This window comes from Paramisgurnus dabryanus, chromosome 11 (genome assembly GCF_030506205.2).
Source record: "Paramisgurnus dabryanus chromosome 11, PD_genome_1.1, whole genome shotgun sequence".
Classification (NCBI taxonomy): domain Eukaryota; kingdom Metazoa; phylum Chordata; class Actinopteri; order Cypriniformes; family Cobitidae; genus Paramisgurnus; species Paramisgurnus dabryanus.
The window spans coordinates 33,054,688-33,070,167 of NC_133347.1; the positions used below are offsets into that span (position 1 = coordinate 33,054,688).

The 15,480-nt window shown below is 38.8% G+C and overlaps 1 pseudogene; it reads left to right on the plus strand.

Annotated features, from left to right (window-relative positions):
• Positions 1 to 1,036: 1,036 nt before the first annotated feature.
• On the plus strand, positions 1,037 to 4,649 carry LOC141282943 (uncharacterized; annotated as a pseudogene).
• The last annotated feature ends 10,831 nt before the right edge of the window (positions 4,650 to 15,480 follow it).

Here is a 15,480-nt window from a genome sequence, read left to right on the forward strand (position 1 = left end):
TTCAAAACATAAACAAATAGTAGGAGTCATGCCCCGACAGGGACCATTTCAGCCGTATTGGGAAACATTAATGTTACAGGCCACTGTATATAAGTTAGAAACTAGAGATGTATGGCAAATCGCATTGTTAACCATTCCCGAAGAGCTCAGATCAAAGCTAACCCCAGAAATGAAATCCGGACGCATAATAGAGCAGTATGTTGACGAAGATGACGAAGTCATTTACGAACGTTTAAAACAAGCGTTGTTAGACCTAAGGGGACCCACAAACTCAGATTGGAGTAGAATTCTGGAAATTAAGCAGACAAATAGTGAATCGTTCGAGGCCTATGCCGAGCGTGTGTGGGTAACATACAAAGAGCATTCGGGTATGGAAAATGCAAGCCGCGATCACGAGCCATTATTAGAGATCATAAAGAAGAATGCTGGTACCCCAGTTCAGAGGGCTTTAATTAATGGTGTCGATCCAGTGGAAAACTCATTTAGGGCAGTTGTGGACTGGGGGTCAAGGATAGAACAGCGGTGGAGGTTAAAACCCCGTGCTGTAGCATCCGCACACTGGCTGACTGAAGGGAATGGTGCAGACAAATTTGACACTCGAAACAGAATGATTTGCCACTACTGCAAAAAACCCAACCACGGCATAAAACACTGCCGCAAAAGAGAAAAAGATCTAAGAAATCAGTTAGCCCAGGACCAATCAACGATGTCCACTATCGACTTAAAATTGGAGAAACAGTTTAAGGAGTTTATCGCAAAGAGTTTAAAGGATGAATGTAGCAGCGCGAACACAACTCCTGGCAATAATTATTCATAATAGGACAGTGACAGTTACAAAAATTTCTAACTTCCACCAGAACACCAATCAAACAGTACTAACAGTATAACCACAATTAGGCAGCTAAATTAAATTGCACGAATCCCCAATATCAGTCATCAAAATGCACGCACAAATTAACGGAAACCCTGATGAACATGAACAAAACCACAATGTCATTGATCAGTTGACAAAAATAGCAAGCGTGAAAGGAGACGAATGGCAGCCCGACATTCTAACTGGGCCTGTTGCGAGTGCGGTTCAGATCGCTCCGATTTAAAGCAGTATCAACAAGAGCTGTGGACTTCAGAGGGGGAGGTGGTTCCACATTTACAGCAGGATCAGTTAGTCACTGTCGTGGAAGGGATGATTTTAGGAGATGGAAAATACATTGTTCCAAAAGCCCTCCAAAAACCAGTGATAATGCTGTACCATGAGTACACGGGTATCAGCCCCTAAAACATACGCTGATACAAAAGAGTACCAGGTGGCCGATAATGCCATCAGATATTAAAGATGGTGTGATGCATGCATCGTATGTACCACCATCAACCAAGGAGTTCATTGGCCCGCTACCCGGTGGCCAAAGGGGGAGTTCGTTATTGCCTATAACAATTTATAAATTCTCAAAATGGCACACGTGTGAGCGAACCAAACTCATCCCAAGACACATTAAATAACACGAAAACAATTGCATTGATGTATTGTCCACAGCATCCCAAGACACATTAAATAACACGAAAACAATTGCATTGATGTATTGTCCACAGTTTGAACATTGCTGTGAACTTAATGACTGGTAGAATCATGAAACTTCCTAAAGACTGGGAACACACTCCAGCAGTCCTGAGATAAAAGTCTCAGAAAGCGACATGATGATAATGTATTTTTGTGAAGCAAGGTGCTTTCACAAAATTGTGGCATGAACCATACGAAGGTAAAATTATACGCAACAGCCGTGTGGCCACCATTGTTAAATGGAAACCAAGATGGTATCACATGTCACAGTGCAAACTGCTTAAGGGTACACAAAGTCAAATAAGCAACATTAACTGTCTCTTTAGATCTTGTCTCCCAGGTTGGCTGCAGCAATACCATGGAGACCAGAGAAGAAGGAAGTGTCTAGACCCATTTACATCAAGTTGGGTCAAAGGGTATCACTCACACACACGCTCTGGAATGTGGGAGATGGGCAGGAAACGCAGAGGTCATACACGTCATTTACTACACTTACACACAGAGAACTAGTTACATGGCCTCCCGGAGTAGCTCCGGAACCAAATTGCGCAACAAAAATCTACTGTAAAATAGGCTCTGACCATCTCCCCATAGGATGCATTCTATGAGAAACACCAGCACGCACATACTTTCAGAATATAACGCCCTGGTATCAACTTAAAAAGAACCAGGAGCAAATTGGGAGCATGCGCACTCTCTAAAAAACACACATAACTCGATATAACCTAATATGCACCTGACAACAACAAACCAAAATCTTTTCTCTGGACTAGCCGGAGAGGGGACACATATAGTATAGGAAAATGTGTTAGTGACCCAGGAAACCACGCCGGGCCACAAAAGTGATTATTTGACACTGAAATATTGTCTTTAATTTGACCACCTGTGAACATTGCAAACCAAAAGAATTCTATTTTTTATTTCTATTTCTTATTTTTCTTATTTTTTGCTCATGTGAAACACTGTGATAACAATGACAAGACGTATGTATGGCTACAGTCACGAATCGATAGTTTAAATGCATGATTACAAAAGCGGACTTGCCGCGCAAATCTCACTTCCATTGCCAATGACTACAAAATAACCAAACAATTTAATTTCTCAACACGGTTGGTGAACCAGGTGGACTGGTTTTCAACATATTACAAGTAGTAATGAAAACATTATCAAAACGGTTCGATCCGAAGCGCAGGCGCTTCTTGCGGTCAGCCACACATAATTCGATCAAACCTGTACCATCGAGCGTGACTTTAGCCTGCAGGTCATATGCACAAGATTACCTGGTGCTAGACCAGAAATCCTAGATCTTCATCTGTACAAGACACCCAGACATGTTTTGAATGACCTCATAGAGATCTTAGATGAAATGAAAAATGTAAGATATTGTAATGGATGTATTGGGTTTTTCGTCAGTTTTCCTTTAATACACCCAGATCAGGTTTTTCCAAATTCCACTACCATACGCTCTATGGGCGTGGTAGTGAAGGATCAGGTAATTAAATGGGATCACCTCACTGGATACATGACACAAAAGGGTAATGAGACCTTGTTTACCAGTCGCACATGTTGCCATGAAACGCACAATTATGTTATCTGTACATGTAACACTTTGCAACCTTTCTCCCCCAATGACACCAAACTTATAAACGTTCAGTCACTGCATGGTTACTATGATGTTATCCAGGTGTCACATTCACAGTGGTGCGTGGTCAGTGAGATGAACTCTTTTACCTACGGAGGACTGGCCTGCTCTGCTAATCACTCGTTTTGCTTGGAAGTAACAGAGGACTTTTCGATGGGTCAAGTCAACATTTTAGGAAGAGTGCCACTGGACACAGAGACTTCACCATGGTGGGATGACACTTTCTATGAACAAGGTACCCAAGCTGTGGTTGACACGATGGAGCTAACACAGAGACTGATCCTGCAAACTGAATACCACCTCAACCAAGCGCAGGTTGAGATCAACCTGGCACGAAAGACTGCACAACTGTTATCCAGTTCATCCACTCGGTCGGCACAGTACACATACACCTGGTGGGACTGGGTGTTCCGGGGGTGTGCCATTGGCAGTGCCCTGATCTTCACCTTCACCATTTTCCAGTGCTGTTACTTCAGGCATCTCCTCAAATCTACACAGGAATCCACACACGCTGCCCTTGCCCTCAGCCCACTGCAGATACCTGTGTTCCAAAGACTCTTAAAAAAAAAAAAAAAAAAAAAACCTTTGCTTTGTCTGACCCCGCAGGTACCCTATTACAATTTTCCCGCGGGGCCAAGCGGGGAAATACTGTAAGAATTTTGATTGATCCTGACCAAAAGGTCAGCCCTTCCTGGGAACACAGCATGGATGCCCGAGAGTGCAGTGTGTGTGCCCTGTAGGTGCCCGAGGCAGCAAGGACATCAAAAGAGAACTTTTTGCAACACAACAACTTTCCTCCAGGACTCACGGCAGGGGACCAAGACCCCCAAAACACCCCTCTCGGGAACCAGAACTTTATCTCGATTACAGGAGACTCCCTGGAGAGGTACACTTGATTTTCAAACACCACATCTCCATACAAATGATGGACCTGCAGACAAATGTCTGACCCCTCTACCCCTCCTTTCCTTGTTACCTCCTCAACACAGGACAGTCTACAGCACACCAGATGATTATGTGTAAGAAAGGTCATATCAAATGTAAATAACAGTGGAAAATATTCATGTTTCATTTCATTACAAAGGTTTTATCGCGACTGGTACACAGGTCTCATTCTCACATCAATAAAACAAATAGTAACTCTACCCAAGGGGCGTACACCCCACTACAAATGTATCCAGGACGAGGTGCCTCCCATAGGTCTGTAAGAACCAATCACTGCAAACTTCCATTGGTAAATAATGTATACATAATGTTTATTCCGTCTGGGTATTTAAGTAGAGCTGACAAACATTTCGGGGAATCTGTAGACAGATTTCCCACACAAGCTCTGTGTGTAGTTTTTCATCTCCAGGTAACATTTCAAACTTTCTCATTTCGTACCATTAAGGGTTTTGTATGATTTGTATTACATTGTTTTGAACTATTTCATACTATTGATATTTCTTATGATTGATTAATATACTATATTGGTTGAATTGGCTTTTGAATTATTGTACCGTTACCTGGTTAATAAATTGTTACGTTTTGCATTCATTCTGCCTTACTCTGAATTATTGACTACAAGTAAATTGATGTATCCTTTGTTACCGCAAATCTACGGCCAGGATTAAGTAGGCGTATTGTCTGCCATTTTGTGTTTTGGTTATTTGGTCTGATGAACCACTTACTCTTAATAGGGTAAGTTTGGCGTATCGTCTGCCTGTTACTATTTTGGTCTGACGAACCACTTACTCGTAATAGGGTAAGTTGGCGTATCGTCTGCCTTTTACTATTTTGGTCTGACGAACCACTTACTCTTAATAGGGTAAGTTTGGCGTATCGTCTGCCTTTTACTATTTTGGTCTGACGAACCACTTACTCTTAATAGGGTAAGTTTGGCGTATCGTCTGCCTTTTCGTTATATTATTTTGGTTTGACGAACCACTTAATTTTAACTACAGGGTTAAGCATCGACGTATTGACTGCCATTAATAATAAGGTCTGACGAACTTCTTAACTTTTGATTAGTTGTATGGTCGAGTTTGCGTTCAGTACCCACACAACGGCCGGTGTGGACTGATATGACATTGATAATCGAATGAATGAGTTCAATGTAAACATGAGTGAATAGAATGATCAAACGTTTATCCAAATTTAATAATTACCAATAAATTCTTAAACTGTTTCATTAAGGAGTCAGATGAAATAACGAGGTAATGTATATTAATTCATATTCGTTTGTAAACAAACATCTTTAAACCAATTCTGTTATGTTGCGAAAAGGAAAGACAGCAACGCGTAAGAATCCCTTCTGCCGCGCCATTGGCTACCGTCGTTGGACCTGTGGGCGGACCCGGAAAGGGGCCTTACATTCCAAAACATAAAACAGATCAGGACTGGGATAAATACAACTTACAAGATCCGACAAGGCATGACACAAGCATGAAACAAGACGAACGTGCACTGGACGACAAACACAAGGACTCTTAAATAGGGAGAAAGTAAATTACATACACCTGAAAATAATTACAAGTAAGGAATCGGGGAAAAAGTGACGAGACCCGGGAAATGCGTGGTCGGAATAAACCAATACTACAACCACACATTTCCCACATAGAACATATGTACTGTCAGAACCCTGCCATGCTAAACTAGATCTAAATACCAACAGGATCCGGCAGGATTCTGACAAATATACATCAGTAATATGTTATTACAATTTTTATCTTGAATTTCTCATTAACATACCATTCTCAGTAAGTACATAATTTACAACTGTGCAATACAACCAGTTTCTGTTTTACTGCACATACATATCATACAATATTTTAAACATTAATATGTCATAATGTTTCAAAAAACCTGTACACAAATCATTAGCTTGTGCAAAACAAAAACAATTAGAGATTCGAAATCAGAGAAAAATGCTAAATAAAAGACTAGTCCCTTTCATACACATTTGGGAACTCGCATATGAAAGTAATATGTTGGGGCTTCCAATGTAGTATATTATTCAAAAGAAGCTCTGTGAGTTGTCTAATGACACCAAGTAAGACTGCATGCATGTAGTCTGGAACAAAGCCCCAAACTGTAGCAAAGTATGGCATGTTTATAAGAGGAGAGGGACCCTTTACTCCTCTTACACTACTGTTGTTAGATAATGCAAGCTCCATATCAGACAACATTCCTTCAGCATCTCTGTCTGCATATTCAGTTGTTGTTACTGTATACTTCACCTGGCGGTCTACTAGGGTACCAGGATGCAGACAAAATCCACAACCAAAGTATCCATTAAACAGGCATGTGATTGGCCAAGGACAAAAAAGCAGGAAAATATATTAAGACCCCCCCCCCCACACACACACACACACACACACGCCAATCAAACTGGTGGTGGATCTATACGGATAGTAAAGCAGGACCCATAACAACTTATTTGAACAAAAAACACATTTTAATTTATTTTTCAGCTAGATATGCAACATGCAACTTTTTTGTACAGTATGACACATAACTTATTTGGTAGATGTGTAACAGTGGGAATCAAAAGTAAGTGTCTTGTCCACTGCTTCATCACCACCTCTCTCTATAACAACAACCATGACAAAAAATATGTTTTAACTTATTTTTGTTTTACATTTTTACCCAACTTTAACAGCTAAATGTGCAACATGCAAATGTTCATGTCAATAGAAGGCCTATTTTGCAGACATCCATATAAAATGTAGGCAATGGCTTATAAAGAACGAATAAATCTTACAAAGATTTTTTCCCATATCCACTTAGGTTTCTCAGCTTGCACTCTAGCATTTGTGTGATCCAGGTAACATGAGCTTTGCATAAAAAATGGTTATCATTCGCATGGCTACTTTTACTTTTAATACTTTAAGTAAATTTCCAAGCCTGTACTTTGGTACTTTTACTTGAGTAAAGAAGTTAAATCAGTACTTCTAATTTTACCAGAGTATTTTTTAATACAAATATCTGTAAAAATGTGCTACACAGGACCTTTAGTTATAATAAAGTGTCTTAAATGTCTCTTTTTTTCTAATTTTAGACCCCTGTAGATGAGTAACTTTGTTAGCTGTTAAACATAAACAATAGAAGGTTGACAATAATAAATAAAAGCAATTGTACAAAAAAAGTACAGGTGCTATTTATTTTAATCAAACTGGTCAACCTTAAAACTTTAAAAACACGAAACCTTTGAAACAAATGATGTTACAGAGGCCGTTTCTCAATCCTAAGTCTGCAGCCTTCCGGAGGTCGCATTTCTAAGCTGCATACGTCATCAAGACTCATTAAGATTCACAATATTAACAATTATAAAGTTTACTATTATTCTTAGTTAATCGTAAATTGTTGTAATATGTTTATGACTTCCGAATGTAATGCTCAGTTAGGTTAAAACAGGCTCGATGACGTATGCAGCCTATGAGACCTGCTGCAGCCTTCCGATTGAGAAACGTTCAGAGGTAACTTATTTCCTTGCCTTTTTTCGGAACCAATATTGTTGCATCGTCCCTCTCTCAGTCGCCACACTCGCCACCAGGATTTTCTGCAATGACGCTTGTTTTTCCTCTCATTTCTTTGAAAATTGCCGCTCCAAATCCACCAAGTAAACCGACGTGTATATGTTTGCTGCTTTGTTTCGCGTCACGCGAGTGACAGCCAAACGTCGCAAATGAGGAGAAGAGAGGAGAGAAACGATCGGGTCTGATTGGTGAATGAATAGGGTTTTTGGTTTTACACTGTGTGAGTGTAAGCAAGTTTGACAACATAACGTCTGGATTGTTTTAATGTAAATACGTGAACACGTAAATACAGCATCTGATTACAGGATTTTATTGAGATCGTGATTCTTTTTTCGATAGACACAAGCAATAATACATACCCAGATCATCCGATCTGGAAATGTTATTTTCATGATACCACTGTAGCGCGAGGGCGACTGAGGTACACTGCAGGACCCCTCGCAGGGAGCTTGATTGATCTGACCAATACAATCATACTTAGCCATCCGTCGTTTGCGAACGGTCGGAAACACGTCCTTTTTGATACCTGGAAAGGAAAGAAAATGCATCTCTTTGTCATCTGACGTGCCGCCCGTTGTGGCCCTGTTGGGCGGGGACGGCGATTGTGGTTCCGTCCCGGGTTACCATGGTGACGGCTGTGAGATACCCCCCTCCCCCCTATTTTTTTTTTTTTTACGTATCTGCATGATTCACGTAGGTCACATTTTCAGGTCGGAAAATCCGGAATTCCGGATTAATCCGGAAAAATCACATCCCTGATTAAATTGTGTGGTGTTCTGTATGGCTGGTCTGGCTTTTGAATCTACACAACAACATAGCCCCACAATTTTACTAGTTATGCATTCTCTGTTTTTTCTCCATGCTACACCTTTGTACACAAGATCTTTGGCCTGATCAACATATGGTTTAAGAAAAATGTGCATAACTGGTTCCCGTGCACCAAACCAAAGCCCTGCCAACATCACATTCTGGAATCGGATTTTGGGAGGCAGCTCATTCAAGTGGAGTTGTACTGTATAGGCCATATTGAAAATTTGGAGGATTTGTACAGGGGTGAGCCATCGGAATTGAAATTAAATGAGAAATTGTTTGGATCTGAAAGAAGTTCACCTGCTTTTGAAAGTTGTGCATACATGTCACCATCATATATGTCAGAGATAATGTGTTCATTTTTTGACCTTTCATACCTGTAGGCAATGTTGTTTGAAATTTCAGGATTTTGTAGTAGTGCCTGGATTTGAGGTGCAATTGGTACATTGATAAAAAAACTACCGCTGTTCAGGGTACTGATTTCTAAGGGATCGCTACACTGGAGGCTCTGTGTAATATTTTTGTCTTCAATATTTTGTTGAGTACCAATGTATGATTTACATGACTTACAATAAAAGTGAAATTCAAGCATTTCTGAATTATTTTTGAATGCTTTGTTGAACAGATATTTAGATACAGATACCACCTCTTTGCCAAAAAGTGCATTGAGTCCCAGATATGTTATGTCTAGCCGCATATGTCATTATCATCAACACTGCCTCTGCTTTTGTGGTAGTACCTACAGATGCAAGTATGGAGTCCATTTCTGGGTCAGGGTCATCAGGGACAGTCTGTCAAAATGCCTCAGTGTCAACTTCACTTTCTGAGTCACTTGCAAAAGTGGATTTATATTTATATTTTTTTGTGGCCATGATTCTAAAAAAAATTGTATTACAGTTAGGGTATATGAGGCGATAGTTAAAATGAATTATCCGATGGTGGTTTAGTGAAGCTTGTGGGTTCTATCCCAGCGTAGATACACTGCAAAATAAGTTTTTTTTTCTTCAAATTTTATGCATTTCAGTTAATAGTAAAATTATGTCGAAATGAATTGATAATCTCTTTGTAAAAAATATGTAAAGAGTACTCAATTAAAATACTTTAGTATTATTCAATAAATTTAATGGAATTTTACTAATATATATATATATATATATATATATATATATATATATATATATATATATATATATATATATATATATTAATATAGATATATATATCGATACATTATCCAGTGTAGTCCAACAGGAGTTTGGAGTCAAATAATGTTAAAATGCCTTTGTCTCAATTAAGATATAGTTCAGTTTTATTTTTCAGTAAAGCGGTAATATCTGAAGAGATATTACCATAGACAGTAGGATATTACCCAGCATCGGCGTTGCTATGCAACCTTTAAAGCAACAATGTTCACAAAGAGTAAATGTAACGTAGACTAACCATGTTTCGTACACCACAACAATGTTCCGTACAGTTGACCTTTTTCCACCAATTACTCAATAAATACTTTCAGGTCACACATAAAATTTATATCAGTATCATCCTCATTTCCCCCTCTTTCACCCATGACCAGGAAAGACAACCTACCGCAATTTACTCCAGCAACAATCCCGTAAGTCTGCAGGGTGCACCCTTTGTATTTGAAAATGGACGGTGGGCAGGCATATGCTGACAGACGGCAGCTTCAGGGGGAGACAAGTGGAGCAGCAAAAATGTGGATTTTGCTTTCATTTATGCTTCACACTGTATTAAACTCTTCATGAAATGGATGATAAGTAATCACAAATTGTAAGATATATTAACTTTTGTTGAAAAAAATATTTTAAGTTGGAATATTTATTGTTTGAAGTCAGTTGTGGGCCGATGACCGCATGGAGCAACTTGGGCAGCACGTCCGTCAGCATCATCCTGTATCCAAAGCTTATGTTTAACCTCACTTTTATCATGCTTAAACAAAAAATATGAATTAATTAATGTTTTAACTTACTCAACTGTGATGTCTTTCTTTAATTTACTTTAGATATAAAAGTTGGCAATGTTAAACACAATAATAACACATTCACACATGTTATTTAATGTTGTTTTTATACACAATTTATTAAAGTTTAAAAGATTTCATAATTAAAAATATTTCATAGGTTAAGTAAAAAAAAATTCATAAGTTAATTAAAAATGTTTCATAAGTTAATTAAAAATGTTTCATAAGTTTAGTTAATTAACAATATTTCATTAGTTAAGTAAAAAGATTTAATAAGTTAAGTTAAAAAAATTCATACAAAGTCAAATAAAAAAATGTTAAAAATTGATACAAAAATATTTGATTTCAAAAGGAAGGTCAAAGAAAAGATGCAAGGAAAGAAAAAGCAATATCCCAGGAAGATGCTACAGAAGGCAGTTGAAGAAGTAAAGGCAGGGGCAAGTTTAAGGGCAACAGCAAAAAAATATTGTATTCCCCACACCACGTTGCAGGCTACAAAAAATAAATTCTCCCACAAGCCTCATCCCAATTTGGCCCTGACACCAGAAGAGGAAGATTCCCTATTCTCGTTTATTTTTTTGGATGGCAGACCATGGCTTGGGATAATAAAAGAAAGTGGCAGAGCTGCCACCACCACGGTCAATATGGAGAAGGGGCCAGGTGACATGTGGTGGTCCGGATTCAAGGCCCGGCATCCGGAGTTGACCTCATGGACAGCAGATTCCCTGGACAGAGCTAGAGTCCATGGTGCTACACCGGAGGCCTTCGAGGGATTCTTAAAACTCTACGAAGAGCTGTACACAAAGCATAGTTTACAAGACAAGCCACATCTTATTTATAATTGTGATGAAATGGGATTTGGGGACAAACCTCGGTCCAGGGAGAAGGTCCTGTGCCAGCTGGGAAAAAAGCACGTGTACCAGCAGCAGCAGACAACCAGAGAGCACATGACAGTGCATTGCCAAGCAATGCCTACAGGCTGGATGGGCCCCCCAATGCCCTCTATGGAATCCAAGATAAGGGGTATATGGATTCGGAGCTCTTTTTAAAATGGCTGCATCATTTTGTTAAATATGCACCTGAGGAGAGACCACTAATTTTAATCATGGACCAACATGAGACACATGTGTCTAAAGATGTGATAGTGTTTTGCAGAGAAAACATGATCGAAATTCTTTGCCTACCTGCAGACACTACACACATTTTGCAACATTGCAGTCTTCAACCCACAGAAGACTGCTTTCTCCACCATGGCTTCCAGGATGGGTTTGGTGCGGGGAGATGTTGTAGTGGAGAAGAAGCAGTTTTCACCGCTGCTTAAACATGTTTACTCCAATACAGTCACCGCCTAAAACATTAAGGCTAGGTTCCGCAAAGCTGGTATCTTTCCTCTGTGCGGAGATGCTGTGGACACAACCCAGGTAATTTTCACATTAATACAATCTTAATTTAACCTCTAAGTTACTTGGTTTCTTTTTAAGTGTGCTAATAAGTTTTACATACTTTTAATTTTTTAGGTGGTGAGAATGCTTCCATCTGCAACTCCAACTCCATCCATCGGTCCCACGCCTCCTTTAGCCACACCATCCAGCAGTCCCCACACACCATCCAGTCTTCCCTCCACTCTGTTTGCCACACCACACGGGTCCTGCCACACCATCTACCATTTCCACCCCTCTTTCAGCCGCACAGTCCACACAACCTAATGAAACAGACATCACCACCACTCCTTCCACCACACAAACCCCTTGCCCCACCTGTAACAGAGTGGCTCCAAAAAATTACCTGGTGGCAGCAGGTGTAATCCCAGAGACTCTGGCAAATGTCCTCATGAGCCCAGCCCTGGAGAGGAATGACAAGGTGAGGCGTCGCATTCCGTTGCCAGCCCGCGTCATCACCAGCGTTGAATACATTGAACTGCTAAACATAAAAGAAGCAGAGGAAAAAGAGAAGGAAGACAACAAGAGAAAGCGCAAGGAAGAGATGGCAAAGAAGAGGGAAGAAAAGAGACAAACCCAGGAGGCAAAGAGGCAAAAAAGGCAAGGCCCCTACTGCAACAGAGGAAGATGGAGAGCACTGTGCCCTGTGCAAGAGAGTGGTCCCTCCTGACTCCAACAATGAAGCCATTACAGAATGGCTTCAGTGTGATCTGTGTCACTTATGGTTCCACATTCAGTGTGCGGAGGTGAAGGAAATCCCAGATGAAGACGGGCTTTGTCATAAATGTTGTTCATCTTAATACACCTAAGTTACAAATATAAATTAAATGTTATGCAAGTTAAGTGTTCATTTTTGTCAAAACGTTGTTCTTGTTAATACACCTACAAATATAAATGAATTTTTATTTAAGTTAACTTTAAGCGTTCATTTGTATTATGTTATTTAACATTACTGTTATTAAGATGTTATTTAAATTATATGTTTAATGTAAATAGTTATCACACACACACACACACTTATATAAGTTAATAAACAAACTATAAACACAACGTTTTTCATTGCCATCTTTTCATGAAAAGTAAAAAGTTACGATTTCATGCATAAAGTTAAATAACAGTTAAAATATTACCTCAAGTATGCATTAAAATAAATAAACAACTCACCTGCAGTTTATGAAATATAAATTTTTGCAGCTGATAGCATGTGCTGCGCTCTGTACGAAACATTGTTGTGAACGTGTACGAAACATCGTTTCGCCTTATCATCTTCCGTACACGTGCGGAGGAGGTACATTTTCTCACTTTTCTCAAACACACAGAGAATGAGCACACAAACTTGCTTGTTGGAGCAAGTTGCTTCGAGAAATAGCCGAAGGTTTCCGGAAAATGGCGAAAAGTGTACGAAACATGATTAGTCTACGTTAGTTCCAGCACTTTCCCATAAGAAATCTCGCAATGTTTTCGACTACATTATATACCTTACAGTGTTTATCGAAATTAGTACAAGTGCACGTGTTCCAAATCATCTTGTTTTTTCGCCACTGTAATTAGGATTTTGTTTTGGGGTAAATAAAAAGTTTCAGCTTCTACGCGACAAATCTGCCGATCGCTGGGAATGAGAATGTTTGCATACGTGAGGTACCTGGATGACGGCTGCACGGCAGTTGTTTCAACATGCAAAATTAAGGACTTTAACATGTTTGACCAAACACAGATTTATTGGGTATGATGGAAGAAAGACTTCTTCAGGGCACAAATACTGATGCTTAAAGGTATGTAAGCAGTAGCTGTTTTATAGTAACTCGTTCACTGCACAATATAAACAAATGAGTGATATATAGTTTTGCTTCCTATTTTGTTTCTATAATTTTTAGAGAATAAAGAAGACATAGAGGAGGAGGAGTTGTCTAAGGGTAAACGACTCCGGGTAGCACCTCTTAAAACATGGTCATCTCCACCACATACTACTTCTTCCTCGCTAAAAGAGAAAGCGGAAGCCAAGACCAAAAATGTATGTTGTAAAGGTTATATTCTGTCTAGGTCCATTACTGTTTTCTATGTACACAAATGATATGCCTTTAGTGTTACAAAAAGCAAAAATATCTATGTATGCTGATGATTCAACAATTTATTCTTCACAAAGTACAATTGCTGAACTTCAAAATGTTTTAGTGGAAGAATTAAAATTGGTACATGAGTGGATCATTAATAATAAGTTAGCACTAAATATTGAAAAGACAAAAAGTATTGTGTTTGGAACCAGATGTATGCTGTTGGATGAGCCTAAATTGTGTATAACTGTGAAGGATACAAATGTCGAGCAGGTACAAGAGGTTAAACTTCTTGGAGTAGAACTTGATAACAAGCTGTTGTGGTCCAAACACATCAGTACTGTTGTACGCAAGATGGGCAGAAGTCTTGTGATGGTTAAAAGGTGCTCCCATTTATTACCTTTTAAGATGGTGGCAGATGTTATAAAAACACTTGTACTATCACAATTGGACTATTGTTCTGAGATTTGGTCCTGTGCTGCTGCTTCTCATATCAAAGTGCTTCAAAGGGTTCAAAACAAGGCAGCGCGATGTGCTCTTCGATGTCTGTATAGAACAAATGTAAATTGGATGCACGCTATGTTGTCCTGGTTAAAGGTAACAGAGAGATTTGAAGCCTCATTGCTCAATCTGACAAGAAATGTTGTAGTATCTGAATTACCAAATGTGCTTTATTGTGAGTTATGTTTTAGTTATAATGAGCATAATTATGGAACTAGACATGCTATAGAGGGCAGATTCAAACTACCCAAAGTAAAAACAAATTACGGAAAAAATACTGTAAAATACAGATCCATGTATTCTTGGAACAATTTACCAAGTGAAATTATTAATGCAAATAGTAAACAACAATTTAAAGTCCTCCTGAAGAGGCATCTTCTTTATTCCAACAGCACCTAAGAAGAAAAACACTTGTACTCTCACAATTAGACTTTTGTTCTGAGATTTGGTCCTGTGATGCTGCTTCCTATATCGAAGTGCTTCAAATGGTTTCAAAATAAGAAAATTGGATTATTTATAGTATTATTTATCACAAAAATTTCTACTAATCGCAATGAGTAAGCGTATCTCTCTATTATCTTTTTAACTTAAACTAGGTCCTGTGTGTGGATGTATGTGGGTGGGTGTGAGTATGTATTTATGTGCTGTTTTATTGCTGTTATGAATTTTTGTTTGTATTATGGTTATTTTTGTCATATTACTCATGTAAATGTTTCTTAGTGAAGTATCGACTCCAGGAAGAATAGCTGTGTTTTCACCGCTAATGGAGATCGGAATAAATACAAATACAAATATTGTGTAACGTTAGTAGTGCGCGTGTGTATATATTATCCAATAAATATTTTAAACAAACTTATGTGTATATATGTAATAATTTCTGTATATTATAATACAATATTAGTGTGTAAATTGGACAGTGACAATAAACGATAAACACTGTGTAATATGTAAATTATAATATATTAATATTAAATATATATTAAAACT